Source organism: Lepidochelys kempii, chromosome 26, assembly GCF_965140265.1.
Source record: "Lepidochelys kempii isolate rLepKem1 chromosome 26, rLepKem1.hap2, whole genome shotgun sequence".
In the NCBI taxonomy this organism is placed as follows: Eukaryota; Metazoa; Chordata; order Testudines; family Cheloniidae; genus Lepidochelys; species Lepidochelys kempii.
In genome coordinates this window covers 101,810-109,166 of record NC_133281.1, presented here as the reverse complement: position 1 = coordinate 109,166, position 7,357 = coordinate 101,810, and the positions used below count along the sequence as shown (strand labels likewise).

The 7,357-nt window shown below is 49.0% G+C and overlaps 1 pseudogene; it reads left to right on the top strand.

Moving 5' to 3' along the window:
- Window positions 1-7,357, top strand: part of LOC140903603 (uncharacterized) — a 94,344-nt pseudogene that overhangs the window by 21,566 nt on the left and 65,421 nt on the right.

Genomic DNA, 7,357 nt, shown 5'->3' with positions numbered 1-7,357 from the left:
TCACTGTTGCTCCGTGAGGGAAATTGTGCATTACCCAGAGTGGCCACCCAGTGTCACTGTTGCTCCGTGAGGGAAATTGTTCGTGCATTACCCTGACTGGCCACCCAGTGTCACTGTTGGTCCATCAGTGAAATTGTTGGTGCATTACCCAGAGTGGCAACCCAGTGTCACTGTTGCTCCGTGAGGGAAATAATTCGTGCATTACCCTGACTGACCACTCAGTGTCACTGTTGCTCCGTGAGGGAAATTGTTTGTGCATTACCCTGAGTGGCCACCCAGTATCACTGTGGCCCCATGAGGGAAATGCTATCTGCATTACCCCGAGTGGCCACCCAGTGTCACTGTGGCACCATGAGGGAAACTGTTGGTGCATTGCCCAAAGTAGCCACCCAGTGTCATAGAATCATAGAATATCAGGGTTGGAAGGGACCCCAGAAGGTCATCTAGTCCAACCCCCTGCTCGAAGCCTGACCAATTCCCAGTTAAATCATCCCAGCCAGGGCTTTGTCAAGCCTGACCTTAAAAACCTCTAAGGAAGGAGATTCTACCACCTCCCTAGGTAACGCATTCCAGTGTTTCACCACCCTCTTAGTGAAAAAGTTTTTCCTAATATCCAATCTAAACCTCCCCCACTGCAACTTGAGACCATTACTCCTCGTTCTGTCATCTGCTACCATTGAGAACAGTCTAGAGCCAACCTCTTTGGAACCCCCTTTCAGGTAGTTGAAAGCAGCTATCAAATCCCCCCTCATTCTTCTCTTCTGCAGGCTAAACAATCCCAGCTCCCTCAGCCTCTCCTCATAACTCATGTGTTCCAGTTCCCCTAATCATTTTTGTTGCCCTTCGCTGGACTCTCTCCAATTTATCCACATCCTTCTTGAAGTGTGGGGCCCAAAACTGGACACAGTACTCCAGATGAGGCCTCACCAATGTCGAATAGAGGGGAACGATCACGTCCCTCGATCTGCTCGCTATGCCCCTACTTATACATCCCAAAATGCCATTGGCCTTCTTGGCAACAAGGGCACACTGCTGAGTCATATCCAGCTTCTCGTCCACTGTCACCCCCTAGGTCCTTTTCCGCAGAACTGCTGCCTAGCCATTCGGTCCCTAGTCTGTAGCTGTGCATTGGGTTCTTCCGTCCTAAGTGCAGGACCCTGCACTTATCCTTATTGAACCTCATCAGATTCCTTTTGGCCCAATCCTCCAATTTGTCTAGGTCCTTCTGTATCCTATCCCTCCCCTCCAGCGTATCTACCACTCCTCCCAGTTTAGTATCATCCGCAAATTTGCTGAGAGTGCAATCCACACCATCCTCCAGATCATTTATGAAGATATTGAACAAAACCGGCCCCAGGACCGACCCTTGGGGCACTCCACTTGATACCGGCTGCCAACTAGACATGGAGCCATTGATCACTACCCGTTGAGCCCGACAATCTAGCCAGCTTTCTACCCACCTTATAGTGCATTCCTCCAGCCCATACTTCCTTAACTTGCTGACAAGAATACTGCCACTGTTGCTCCGTGAGGGAAATTGTTGGTGCATTACCCAGAGTGGCCACCCAGTGTCACTCTTGCTCCGTGAGGGAAATTGTTGGTGCATTACCCAGAGTGGCCACCCAGTGTCACTGTTGCTTCGTGAGGGAAATTGTTCGTGCATTACCCAGAGTGGCCACCCAGTGTCACTGTTCCTCTGTGAGGGAAATTGTTGGTGCATTACCCAGAGTGGCCAAGGAGTGTCACTGTTGATCCAAGGGAAATGCTTTGTGCATTACCCTGAGTGGCCACCCAGTGTCACTGTTCGTCCATGAGGGAAATGGTTTGTGCATTATCTGGATTGGCCACCCAGTGTCACTGTTGCTCCATGAGGGAAACTGTTGGTGCATTACCTAGAGTGGCCACCCAGTGTCACTGTTGCTCCGTGAGGGAAATGGTTTGTGCATTACCTGAATTCGCCATACAGTGTCACTGTTGCTCCGTGAGGGAAATTGTTGGTGCATTACCCAGAGTGGCCACCGTGGAAGTATAACATTGTATAAGTATAACGTTGTATAAGGGGACATGCTGGATACATTGTATATGAGAGGGCATGCCAAAACATGTTACAAAGCATCTGAGGGAGCACACGTAGGGAGAGAGAGCTTTTGAATGGAGAAGCAATTAAGATAGAGCCAGCACATCTAAGAAGCAGGCATCAGAATGGAAGGTGTGAAGGGCAATTAGTTAAGTTAACTGGAAGCTGTTAAAGGAGATTGTTAAGGGTGGCAGGTAATTGAAGATACGTGACTGGTCTCAGGGATCTCGAAGGGTGGTGACTAAAATCTTTTTCTTCTTTTGTCTGTAACTTCTCTGTAACTTGTTCTCCAAAAAAATGTATAAATTAAAAGACACACGCCCCACTCTGGGGGCTCACTTCTAAATGTATTAGCAGAGCAGCTTTGCTAATAAAACAGAGTGGTCTGATAAATTGTGAGTCTGAGTCAAACTTGGACAATTTGGAGGTTCTACCGAGATGGCAAGCGGCTTCACTGAGGCTGTGTGATCCCTGACTGCGTTGCAGGACGATCGTGGCAGCCGGCACCTGGATGCTTAGTCCAAGCGATCCTCCACAAGACAGAAAGGTACACAGCAGCAGCGCAGTCTACGCCATTGAACTTGTTGGTTCCCACTCTGTTCGGGTAGGGGTCTTTGGATCCAGCTTCTGGAATCAGACGTCTCAGGTAATTATTATTTTTGTGCTTTAACCGGTTTGAGGACTGTCTTGTCTTTGTGTCTATCCGTCTTCCCCGTGGTGTGTGTGTGAATCTGGGAGCCATTTCTGTCCGGAGACTGGCTGACCAAGGGGTCCCCGTTCCCACGGTCTGAATAAGTGGAATCTGCACAGCTGCAGCCGCACCACGCCTTGGGTATAACCCCTGGTGTGAAAGCAAGGGCAGTTGAGGCAGTAGCCTGTGGGCTCCTTTCTGTGTGTTGCACCGGGTACTGCTCTGCTGAGCCCGAATTTCCTTCTTGTGTGAGTGCTGTGTGAAGTCCTCCTGGATGGGTAATCAGAAGTCTAAGGTAGAACAGTTCCCTAAGGGAACTCCAGCTTATTTTATGTATTTTAGGAGGGGTCTGGACTCTTGTAGGTTTCTTGAAAAATGGTCCAAATTAGCTCTAGAGAACCCCAAATTACAGTGGCCACTGTTAGGTTCTTGGGACAAAGATCAAGTGGACACTTTAAAAAGCAAACTCGTCCTCCCAAAAACCAAATTGGAGAGAGGAGAAGTAGACTGCTTCATGCAGTGGTGGGAAGAGGCAAATCGTAGATGTACTGAGTCAAAACTCACCTCTCTTAAAAATTCTATCAAAAAACTAACGTTCAATTGGATGCAGTCTCTCCCACCACTAGTCTGAGTGCTCCCCTTTGCCCAGCCCTGTGTAATGATCCGGATCAAACCCGACCCCCACCATACTCCTGCGCAAATAAGAAATCAGAGAAGGAAAAATCTTCAGTGACTACAGATAATGAAAGTGAAGAAGATACCCTCATTGGCTTCGCAGCTCTGCAAAATATTATGAAGAAATCCAAAGCAGACTGCAAAGATTCTCTTGACATCTCTTCTTGGAAAAGAGAACCTGACGGGAGGTTAATGAGAGACTCTGATCAAACTGTTGTGGCACCCTTACGAGTCCTTAAGATGGGAGAAAGTGAGTCCATATGGGATTATAAGCCCTGGACTCATACAGAACTTTTATCTATAGTTAAAAGTTTTCCCAAACCACAGGAAAACTCTGTCAAATTTGCTGAGGAGTTTCTGTTAATCTGTGAAACCTATGAACCCTCTGAGACAGATCTCCTCCAACTGTGTAAATTGTTAGCTCCTGCCAGTTATTATGAAAAATGGTTGGCTGCTGCAAACTGGCCAGCTGAGGCACGCCACTCAACCATAAAAAGTACTGGCCCAGATTCGGCATACAGAGACCAGAGTATGGCTCTTTGGAAGCGCCTGCATCAAGCCATTCCCAAAGTGTGGTCTCCTAAAACAAACTGGACAGCAATACGTTGCTGTAAGCAAGGGCAAGGAGAAAGCCCAGGCGACTATAGGTCCCGGCTAACTGATATTTTCCTACAACATTCAGGAATACAAGAGCCCGATGTAAATGGGCAGGGGGCCTTGGCACATGCATTTGTTGATGGTCTTCTCCCTGCCACAGGCAGCATGTTAAAACGAATAAGTGTGGGATGGGAGACTGAAACCATGGACAAATTGCTGGCAGTAGCAGAGCATTGCCACCGCACTTTAAAAGGAAAGGAGGAACAGTCCTCCCAAAAGTTAATGGCTCTGCAGATACAGCATTATTCAGGACTAAGCAGACCACACCGGGGACAGGGACGGGTTTGCGGAAGGGGGCGGGGGGCTGGATTAACTGGGGTTTGTAACTACTGTAAACAGCCTGGACACTGGAAAAAAAGAGTGTCCAAGACGACCTAATAATTGTATGGGAAATCAAGTGAACCCCCCGCTGGTTCCTCCAGCTGATCCCCAACCCTATTTTTCACCCCAACAATGACGGGATGCTGGGGAACCTCACAAAGTTTTAGCTCCCTTATTACCTCTGTCCCGTACTGGAGAATGTGTCCTGACTGTAAATGATCTCTCTCTCCCTTTCCTTGTTGATACTGGAGCTTCTCTTTCTACAAGCCACACCACTGACTTGCCTGAGGTTCCCGATCTGGAAAATCTGTCTGCTGTTGGCATTACAGGGATGCCTACCTCTTGTCCCCTCTCAAAACCTTTGTCTGTTCAGGTCGGTCCCCTCTCTGAGGAGCATGCATTCCTCCTCTCTGATTCCACCCCTGCAAACCTTCTGGGACGGGACTTGCTATGCAAACTTGGCTGTTCTATTTACTGCTCCCCAGATAGTGTCTATCTGCAAATCTCTCAGTCTTCCTTATGTGATTCTGTAGCCTCCCTGCTGTCTGAAACTTCCTTCTCCACTCCGGTCCCTTGCTGTCCCTTAACTCCGTCCCTGGAGCACCTAATCTCTCAGGTTCCTTCCTCCCTATGGCCATCTCACCCATCTGAAGTGGGCCGATTAAATACTGACCCAGTTCGGATTACTGTAGACAATTCCAAACCTCTGCCTCGCCTGTCTCAGTATCCTTTGAATCCTGAGGCAGAGGCTGGGATTGCTCCAGTTATATCTGCATTAAAAGAACAAGGAATTATTGTCCCTTGTTTCAGCCCCTGTAACACCCCTATCCTTCCAGTTCAAAAAGCTGACGGCAAATCGTGGCGATTAGTTCAAGACCTTCGAGCTATTAACCGTATTGTCATACCTTCTTTTCCAGTGGTTCCTAACCCTGCTACAATACTAGCGTCTCTTCCTCCAAATGCAACCCACTTTACTGTTGTAGGTTTGTGCTCCACTTTCTTCTCTGTCCCAGTTCACTCTGAATCCCAGTATCTCTTTGCCTTTTCCTACAAGGGTCAGCAATATACATGGACTACCCTTCCCCAGAGGTATACAGAGAGTCCATCCTATTTTTCTCAAGCCCTAGCCAGGGATCTCGCTGATCTGGTTTTCCCATCAGGATTCACACTGATCCAATATGTGGACAACTTACTCCTCCCCCTCTCTGTCTGCCTCAGAAACTGATTCACTAACACTTCTCACAGCTTTAGCAAACAAGGGTCATAAGACTTCTCGCACAAAATTGCAGCTCTGCCAAACCTCTGTCACATACCTAGGCTTCCTTCTCTCCCAGGGCTCCTGTACACTCTATCCAGCCCGGGTACAAGCCATCCTTAGCTTTCCCCAGCCTTGCTGTCCATGCCAGGTGAGAAAATTCTTAGGCATGACAGGGTTCTGTAGGCAATGGATTCCCCAATATGCTTCTCTGGCTAAACCACTCCAAGAACTCACTCGATCCTCTGTACCTAACCCCATGCCATGGCCACTTGAAGCAAATGCTGCTTTCATCTCCCTTAAGCAGAATTTAGCCTCTGCCCCTGCCTTAGGGTTACCTAACTATGACAAGCCTTTTACCCTTTTCTGTCACGAACAATCTGCTTGTGCCCTCAGGGTTCTTACTCAGGAGCACGGTGACAGAAATCGCCCGGTGGCTTATTTTTCTACAACCATGGACCCTGTAGCCCAGGGTTTACCCCCTTGCTTACGCTCTGTAGCTGCTGCAGCGTGCCTGGTCGAGATGTCTGAGTCCCTTGTCCTCCGCTCTCCTCTCACTCTCCTGGTTCCCCATTCTGTGGAAACTCTCCTTCTGCAACGCAACACTGCTCACCTCTCCTCTGCTCGCCTCACTAGGTATGAACTTTTGCTGCTTTCAGCCTCACATATCACTATTAAGCGCTGCTCCCGGTTAAACCCTGCTACCCTCCTTCCTTTACCTAGTGATGGTGAACCCCATGACTGCCTTGCAACTGTCTCCGCTATCACTGTCCCGCGCCCCGACCTTTCAGATGTACCTCTCCCTAACTCTGACCTGGTATTATTCACTGATGGGTCCTGTTATAGAAATGACCAAGACCACCTTCTTGCAGGGTATGCTGTGGTCTCTGTCTCTGAGACCATAGAAGCTGCGCCCTTACCCTCTGTGACCTCTGCCCAGGTGGCTGAACTGATTGCTCTAACCCGTGCCTGCTTTCTAGCCAAGGGGCTCTCTGCCACTATTTTTACTGATCCTCGGTACGCTTTTGGGGTTGTGCATGACTTTGGCACCCTCTGGCAGGCTCGAGGTATTCTTACCGCTACTGGTACCCCTATCAAGAATGGCCCCTACATTGCCGCCCTCCTGTATGCAGTTTTAATACCGTCTGCCTTGGCAATTGTTAAGTGTACTGGCCACTCAGCGGCAGACACCGAGGTGGCAAAAGGTAATGCACTTGCTGATGCTGCTGCGAAACATGCCGCCACTATAAAACCTTCACCAGAAGCGTTTCTTGGTCCCCTCTCTGTCTCTGTAACGCCACCATCCCTGTCTCATCTCTCTCAGCTCCAGGATTCTGCCCCAGAAACAGAGAGAGACTCCTGGAGTGCTTTGGGTTGCTCTTTGCATTCTGATTCCCTTTGGCAATCGCCCACCGGTACCTTTGTAGCCCCCCTCTCACTCTACCTGTCTCTAGCCGCCCTGCTACGTGGTGTTTTGCATGTCGGCAAGGAGGGGATGGTCTCTGCTATGAGTAAGGCAGGGTGGTGGGCTCCCCATTTCAGCTTCTTTGCAACCCGCCACTGTGCCGCTTGTGTTACTTGTCAAAGCCACAATGTAGGCAAATCTGTAAAAGTAACACAAGGGTTCTGGGGTTTGCCTCAAGCACCTTTCCTACACTGGCAACTTGATTTTGTACAAATG